Here is a 9,130-nt window from a genome sequence, read left to right on the forward strand (position 1 = left end):
GCGCGCACACACACATACACACACACACACACACACACACACACACACACACTTGTCCTCCTGGAGCTTGTATTCTAATGAAGGAAGACAATGTAAGCAAAACACAAAATACATTACTTGTTGGTAATAAGTGTAAGAAAAGTCAGGATGGGTAAGTCGGTGCTAGGTGAACGCTAGCTCGCAGGAGGGAAGTAAAAATCCCAGCTGCCAGGCTTGAGGCTGGCTCCTTCAGGTTCCACTACCTCTCCTCTGAGGCCTGCCTTCTCTCCTCTTCAGCAAACCAGACCATCATGTTAATAAGAGTTGATTTGTAAATAGCGTCTCCCTCACCCCATCTCTACCCCCCTTTGGCCAGGCTCCTACTTTTCTGCTCAATGGCACAGATGCGGCTTTGAGCTGACTGGGACCAGGCAGCTATTAGCAGCAAATCCAGTGAGGGAAATTAATGAAGGGGACAACTAATAAAAGACAGCTCAGGACAGCCAGACTAACTTGCTCGGAGCAGTAATTAACTTTTTTTTTCTTTTTCTCTCCCCCCTCCCTTTTTTTTCCTTAGCTCATGAAGGTAAATATGCCATCAGCCCTGGTCCAACTCTTCTTTATTAAAATGGCGAGAGCAGAGCTATTCATCGGGACCTGAGACTTAATCTGTTTTTGCCCCCAAGAAGAACAATTTTAAATTACTTGTGGGATGTGTTTATAGATCCATGATGGCCAAATCAAGAGACGCCTTTAAAGATGAGAAATAAAGAAGGCAGATGAAGGAATATGAGTCTCTAATAAAAGAAATAGTCATCCTCTGCCTGGAAGCAGCTTAAAAGACAGCAATCTTTTTGAAAGGTTTGCTTTTCTCCCCCACCTAAAATGACTGGCTTCTGTTCAGTGCAAGTGCTGAATGAAACACAAGATTGGATTCAAGGTGCGTGGCAAGTCTTATGCATCGATGTTAAATACTAGCCCAGCTTGAGGGACTTCTCAGTTGTCTTCCTCAAGCCTCTAGTTTCCATTTTCAAAGACACATTTATTAAAGGCATCTTAAAATTTGGTTCCCCCATCTATTTTTGGAAATCAATCTGGCTCTTTTTAAAGTAAATCTTTCTAAAAACATATCAAGATAAAACTGTTAGGGTGTGTCCAAAAGTGTTTCTAAAAGCAAATCTATTGTATCTTATAAGATCTTTGAAAATCGGAGCAAGAAGAGGCTTTGGACATACCCCGTCTTACCACAGGCAACTCAGGCTAAGGGACTTATGCATGGTCATGTAGTCACTCAGTAACAGAAAAGAACTCTCACCAGGAATACGGCCTCTTGACTCAATCCAGAGCTCTGGCTTCTCCAAAATGGAAAAGCCTCATCACATATACTCTGAGTTAATAAGTTAATTACAGTACTTCAGTTAAACATGTTTGTTTAACCATGTGTCCCCTTATAGGGTTGGGTACAATAGGATCAAAAGACGTTATCACAGTGAGTTTTATCCGTAGCGTCCCAGGAATCACTCTACTTTTCAAAGGAACCTCCAGAACTTATCAAACCACCCGAATCATATTCTGGATAGAATGAGACAAAAACATAATCACCTTCAGGGCTCTCTCAAGAATAGGTGGCTTCATTCAAGAGGGGCAGTTACCCCGTTAATGGGTACCCTCTTGCAAAATTGCCCTCAATCAGCCAACATTACACAAAGGAGAGTACAGCTCCATATCATTAATTATTTCCCACAACATAGCAGAAAAGGCAGATGTGGTAAATGATAGAACTTTATACAATGTTCACTTTTACATCAGGAACGTGGAAAAATAAAATTAAAGTTTATTAAAATGAGATAGAGAAAAGTGGGGTCGGGGACAACACATGCTTCAAAAATGAAAATAGCTTTTATTACATAGGTATGTCGAGTAGTCAGATTCATGGAAAGAGAAAGAATAAGTGGTTGTCAGCGTAAGGAAAATGGGAAGTTGTTGTTTATTGGCAACAGAGTTTCAGTTTTGCAAAATGAGAAGTTCTGGAGGGTACTTGCACAACCATGTGAATATACATGAAACTATTAGACTGTACACTTACAAAATGGTTAAGGTGATTTTAAAAACCACTTTTAGGCTGCAGAGTCCAAGGAATGAAAACTTTTCTGCATGGCCCAAAATTAAAATTAAAATGGCTTTTATAAGAGAATCTTCAGGGTGCCTGGGTGGCTTAGCAGGTTAAGCGTCTGCTTTCAGCTCAAGTCCTAATCTCAGGGTCCTGGGCCTGATCAGGTCCTTGCTTGGTGAGGAGTCTGCTTCTCCCTCTCCCTCCGCAGCTCCCCCAATTGTGCTCTCTCTCTCTCTCTCTCAAATAAATAAATAAAATCTTTAAAATAGTGGTGCCTGTGTGACTCTGTTGTTAAGCAGGTGCCTTGGCTCATGTCATGATCCCAGGATCCTGGGATCAAGCCCCGCATCAGGCTCCCTGCTCAGGGGGAAACCTGCTTCTCCCTCTCCCACTTCCCCCTGCTTGTGTTCCCTCTTTCACTATGTCTCTCCCTGTCAAATAAATAAATAAAATCCTTTTTAAAAAAAACCTTTAAAATAAGAAAAAAAAAATCTTCAAATTTTTCAGAGATAAGCCACCAAATTTTAGTTAGCTAAAAGCATTTTTCTTGCTACAAATAAATTATACAGGTCTCAAATAAACATACACCCATTTTAATCAGAGTGGGCTGTTACAATACAATAATAACCACCAAGTCCTGGTGGCATTTATTTACTTATCTATCTATCTATTTATTTATTTTTAATGTATATTTATTTGAGAGAGAGAGAGAGCAGGTGTGCAGGGGGAGAGAGAAGCAGAGGGAGGGAGAGCTCCTGAAGCAGGCTCCCTGCCCAGCATGGAGACCGCGATGGGGCTCCATCAGAGCTCTGAGCTGAAGTCAAGAGTCAGATGCCAAACTGAGCCACCCAGAAGCCTCTCCTAGTGGCTTTTAACTCACAAGTTTTCCTCCCTCACTCAATACCCACTGTGACTTCAGGTGACTCTTGAGGACCACTGTTCTTTATATGGTCACTCAAAGCTGAACCAGCTTTAATATTTTGTCCTCACCATCTCAAAAGAAGAGGAAGATGGGGGGGTGGGGGATGTGAGGGTACAGCCAGCCGTAAAAGGCCTGAGCATGTCCAGTAGGGCTAGAGCATCAGTTAACAGTAGGGCTTGGACATCAGTTACTGGTGGAGAGTAGGCACATCCTCCACGATGTCTGGCAGCAGTGTTTTGTCAGATGGAAGGAAATGAAATAACAGGCTTTTAAATAAGTAGTGTGAAGATAGTACCACTGAAACTGTGTTTCCTGGACAGGCAGGAATAGTGGCCAGTGTATGCCAGAGGCACTGTCAGGACAAAAATAATTATCCTCAAACAATGATACAATGTTGAAGGGTGCAGCTGGGAATGTTACAGTTTCTGAGAGAAGCAGTGAGGATGCTCTGTGGAATAATCCTTAGCTGCCTTGTTTAATGTTGCTTTGAGACTCCTAATCCCTTCAAACATACTACCGAAATTTCTAAAATTAAAAAAAAAAAAAAAAATCTAGGATGCCTGGGTGGCTCAGTCGGTTAAGCGGCTGCCTTCAGCTTGGGTCATGATCCCAGTGTCCTGGGATCCAATCCCGCATCAGGATCCTTGCTAGGCAGGGAGCCTGCTTCTCCCTCTGCCTGTGCTCGCTCTCTCTCTGACAAGTAAGTAAATAAAATCTAAAAAAAAAAAAAAAAAAAAAAAAAAGAAAAGAAAAAATCTAAAATTCAAAACAGTATTGTGAATACCAAAAAGTTGAGAAGCCTAATATTTATGAACAAGTTCCTTCTAGTCCCCTACAAGGGGTCTTATAATATCACTTAATTTGCAGGGGTAGAAAAAGGGAGCCCTTGAAGAAAATTGAATTCTGGTCTCTTTTAGGTAGAAAGATACAGAAGCAGCAATTACCTAGAGAGCTATACCCAGCAGGTTCCACCCTAGAGGTTTGCTCCAGCCTGTTTTGTAATGTCTTATCATCATTATCATCTTACACGTGTTACGGAAGACGTGAGTGTCCAAGACATTCAGAGCAATGTGAAGGTGTGGAGGGAACCACTGGCTAGGGCCTGCATCAGGTCAGTTTCATCTGCTATTGTTCAGAAGACTTTGACTTTGAAAAAGCTCTGGGAAGTCCAGAAATCTCTCCCCAGTATAGGAGAGCAGAATAGTCTACATTTCTAGAACAGTTTTACTCAAGTAGAACTGAATGAAGCCTTTTTAAAATTATTTGATCACACACACACACACAAAAAGCAAAAACAAAAACCACCTCATTTTTTACTGAACTCTTTCTGAACTTCCCAGACTGAAGACATTGTTGGATGGACTCTTCAGTTCCCCTGAAAAGGATAGGAATTTCTTTTGCAAATGCCAACAAGAGCTCAGTAAAGGCTTGCCTGTGCACATATCCACTGCATTGGACATGGTGACTCATTTTCTTCCAACTCAAGAGAAACACTAGGTTTGAACTCAGGGCATCAGGATGTTTTACTGCTCCACCAGCAAAATCATGTCTTCCTCCTTGTCTATTTCCAAGTTCCTGCCATGGCAGTTTGAGAGTTAAAGAAAATAAAATTCGTTTGATTTTTTTAAAATTTCTTTGATCATGTTCTAGGCACTGTGATATGAAAAGAAGAATGAATGCATTAATACCATACTTATCTAAAGTTATGGCTAGACTTTCCTCCACATAGTTCCAAAGGTATGTTCAAGGTTTTAGCAGCATTTGATTTCTTTTCTGAAATTATCTGGAAAGCAAGTCAAGAAAAAAATGAACCATATCCTCACACTCGATGAGTTTCCTTGTATTTGTTTGGATGTGGTGTTTCAGTAGATACAAAAGGTTGAAAAACACAAAATCAAATTCAAGTTATACCCAGAATCCCTCATTTTTAATTATTCAGTGCATACCAAGATTTATGTATTACAGAGAGAAAGCAACAGCAAGCCTGTGGGGTTACTCTTTTGTCACACTGGCACTAGTTGGGTTTCTTTCTGCTTTTCTTAGACCAAGGAGGCAATAAACCCCCTTGAGAGTCATAGAACTGCCCGCAGAGCCCTGACCATGCGGAGAAGCTTTTATGCCAAAATACAATGCACAAAGGGATCATAAACACGTTTGAAAAGGAAGATGACCTCTTTGTCACAAGGAATTAGGCTTTATTGCAAGCTGCTGCCATGGAAACCAGCCTGAGTCCTCTCTGCTTCTGTTGAAGGTTCCAGTTTCCATTTTACATGGACTCCAGCACTTTCACTTCATTGTTTCTAGATCAAATAAAATAGGTGAAAGTTTTGATTCTTTACTCCAGGGTTGAACATCTCCAGGTATGCCTCCAGGCACTGGAGTGAAGAGAAAGGAGAGAAGGTGATGATGGAATCATCAGAAAGAAAGGAGAGATGAAGAAAGATGTTGGTGACCCCGCCTGCTCTGTAATTCAACGTGATCAGAGAAGAAATACACTCGTTTCTGAATTTTTGAAACCCGGGTTACAGTCCAAACGGCCTCCCTCAGAGATGGGTCCTTGAAATAAATTTAACTTTTTCTATCTTGATTTCCTACATCCCTGGAATTCAATGTACACCTCTATCTACAGAGGGTACCATCGAACGTGAATCTAAAGCACTTTCCCCAAAGTCCAATCAAAGTTAAAAGTATGCTTCTTTGGGCAGGAACCTTACTTACTTAGATCCTAAGTCCTTTTCCTTCTTAAGTAATACGATTTTTGTTTCGTGAGAATCTTGACATGAAATCCTAATGCTTACACAGTTACAGTCTTGAAAAGTAAAAGGGAAAAATAAGTAAAAAGAGAATTGATGATGAGCTAACCACCGATGAAGCTCTGCGTCCAAAAGCTTGTAGAACACCTGAAAAATGGCGAGGAGTCAGCTCGGTGAGAGGCGGGGGCTAAAGAGGGAGAGGAAAGCTCTGCATATCCCACTTTCCCGCCTGCATTCCCCACCCCCACCCCTGCTAGATTCCAGCGCTCAGATCCCAGGAGGCTGAGCGTCTCTCCCGCAGGTGAGACCTACCCAGGCTGGAGCGCAGAGCTGGCGCCTGTCCGGGTGCTCAGGGAGCCCGAGCCTTTCACCGGGTGTTCCTAGTCAATAATCCAAGTTGACTTTCCCCTCTTTGCGCTTTGAGCTGCTGGAGAAGGCGGGTGAGAGCGAAGGCAGACAGGAGCACTCCCATCGCCCTCCCTCCTCCTCCAGCCCTGGCACCAAGGGGAGGGGTGGTGGGGGGAGTTGTAGTTTGTTGTAGTGCACACACCATCAGGACCCTTTCCCACTCCATCCTCCCAACTCACGCCACCTTGCAGGGAAATAATAGCTTCGGCCGCACCGGCTTTCCCGTTCTGCTTTCCGGATGACTGAATTTCTTTGCTCCTCTCTCCCATCGGGGACCATCTGAAACTGCCCCCAAGTTGCGTTCCCAGGAGACCCCCTCGGATTCGATTCGGGGACTAAAGAGCAAACTCACTTCAGCGTCCTCCGTAAGAGGAGCTCATCCAGGCTGGATAAACCAAACTGAGAAAAGAAAACCGTGGAAGTGGGGTGGGGGAGTGCAAGAGAACCCCTCCTGCAGTCCTCGCTCCTCCCTACCCGGGCGGACCTTGCGGGTGCCCACTGCGTGCCACGTGGGGGCGGCCCTAAGGAAGGTGCATCCCCCCAACACACACACCCAAAGGCTTTGAGGAAAAACTGCCGAAAACAATGAACCCTAAAGGACAGGGAGAAGTAGGGGGGGTGAGAACCCTCGGTTTTCACTCCCCATTTTTTGACATTCCTTAGGTTTCATCATTAAAATGGATCCTTTAAAAAAAAGAGCTTAACGCTGCGGTTCCGACAATTTGCCCCACACACTGTTAGCGAAGTGAAAGATCTGGATCGAGCTTTGTTGCTTCGCTACCAATAGTAGACTTGGGGAGACCAAGCCTCCGAATTCTGGCCACATCAAAGCAGTGATTATGCAAATACCCCCCTTTTTTAAGGAATAAAATGGAAGGGGAATTATTTATCACACAATGAACCCCCTGCCTGGGAGGGAAACAATAGATCAGACCAGATAGCCCTTCTAGCCCCAGGCTGGGGGAGCGGGAAGGGGGGGTGCCGGAGCCCTCACGTTTTATTGGTCTAACCTAATTTCACTAATTCTCTTTTCACACATTTTCTTTTGCAGATTCGGAGGCCAGGACTTTCACGCTCCCGGGAGCGCCCTGCATCGGTTCGATTCAAGGGCTGCCTGCTTTATTTAATTAATACATTCAAAGCTCGCCTGGGAGCCCTAGTGCCGAGGGGGTGCGAGGGGCGGGGGGAGGCCGAGCACGAGGAGGAGGCGCTTTTAACGGGTTCCAGGTGTCGGTGCCCAGAAGTCACAACCTGCCCAAGGCTGTGCAATGCAGGGGGTGCACCAGGCGAACTGCAAGCGGAGGGCGAGGCGGGTGGGGGGCTCACAGCTCCCAGCCTCTCCCGCAGGTCTGGCCTGCCGCAGCCAGGAGCCACTGCCCCCTGGATCGGCTGGTGTGCGCAGCTACAGCGGGCCTCGGGCCCAGATGTCCTTCATGCGTAATCGGGCTAAACTCAGGGAAGGACCGACTGGACGCTCGCTTTCTGCGGGACAAGGCCGCCTGCTGCCCTCGCCTCAGCCCGGCCTGCAAGGCTCGGCCCGGGAGGGCGCCCACCCGACCCCTGCTCAGGTGCAGCGGGACTTCGGGCTCCTCAACCCTGCTCCCCACTACCGCCTCCGCTGAGCCTGGGCCAGGGTCCCGCGGTGGGCCCAGCAGTTAACAGACCGTCTCTCTGCTGCTTTTTTTCCTCCTTGTTGGCCCTCAGCTGGATTTATTTAAAATCTGGTGAAGGAAAAATTAGTCCGGTAACAAGGCCTGGGGCAGTTCAGAACGAATAAATCAACCAGTGCGGGAACCCTGACGGCGTCGAAGCGAAGTTTCCAAAGAGGACAGGACAGACCGTCGCACCTCTCAGCCCTTAGGTAAACACGCGCAGCGCACTCGCAGGCACTGGAAAGATCTAGCAACTCTGGCGGTGTGGGGCTGTCATTGGAAGAACGTCTCCTTGGCCTTGTTTGAAACGTTCGCCACCAGAGAGCAACCAGAGAGGGAATGGCTGCTCAGCCGCCCACCAGCCCGCTCGATGCAGACCGAGCTCCTCCTGTCTGTGGTCACAACGTGGACAGGAAATGGAAAAAATACAAGAGCGACTCTAATCCCCACTGCAGAAGCAGCGGCCTCAACCCTGTAATTCTCATTCTTACAGAGGAGGGGAAAGGACGGCTGGGCCTCCGCCCACGGGCTGTGGAAGCTGCTGCGCGACATCCAGCGCGAAATGAGGCAGAAAGATCATCCGTAACCGCGAAGAGAGATTGGGCGCCGTCGAAAATCATTGCACCGATTTAGTGTAAAATAAGGTCTGCTCGCAGGAGGAAGGGAGAGCCTGAGTATAGGTTACAAATGGTAGACGGAATTCCCCCCGTGTATGACATGCTGCGGATGTGTGTGGGGACCCAGAAGCTCCTGCTAAACGTGTCTCGCGTCCTGTGTACGGGTGGCTGCTCGATTCAGCTAAATAGAGGGCTCAGTTGTTCGCTGTACTGCGCTTACTCAAAGCTGCGGCTAGTGGACTGTCTCGCCATCCATGCCTCTCCAAATAAACAATTAGGGTCACCCGTTTACGGGATCACCCCACCAATTGAGGTTTTCCATAGTCTTGGGAGCCTAACTGCCCCCTGAGGGTTTGTCTCTACGGACCTGTGTCATGACATGTTTCTGTGGCAAATTTCCAAAAGAAGCACCATATATCGTCATAAGCATCATCACTAGAACAATTATTTGGTATTAAAACTCATGTTTTAAAACTACCCTACTAAAATTGTCTTACTTCCTGGCTTAGCTTTTTAAATATTAGAAACAAATGTGAATATAAAAGATATAGCATTGCCTTCTCATATCACATCATGAAGTGAGGCTAGGAATAATAAGATCTTTAAATTAGAAGAGTTTTCCAACAAGTCTCTTTTATATCCAGCTATGAAATCAAGACAAAGCAAACCCTTGGCTTGGTTCTTCC

This window comes from Mustela nigripes, chromosome 1 (assembly GCF_022355385.1).
Source record: "Mustela nigripes isolate SB6536 chromosome 1, MUSNIG.SB6536, whole genome shotgun sequence".
NCBI lineage: Eukaryota > Metazoa > Chordata > Mammalia > Carnivora > Mustelidae > Mustela > Mustela nigripes.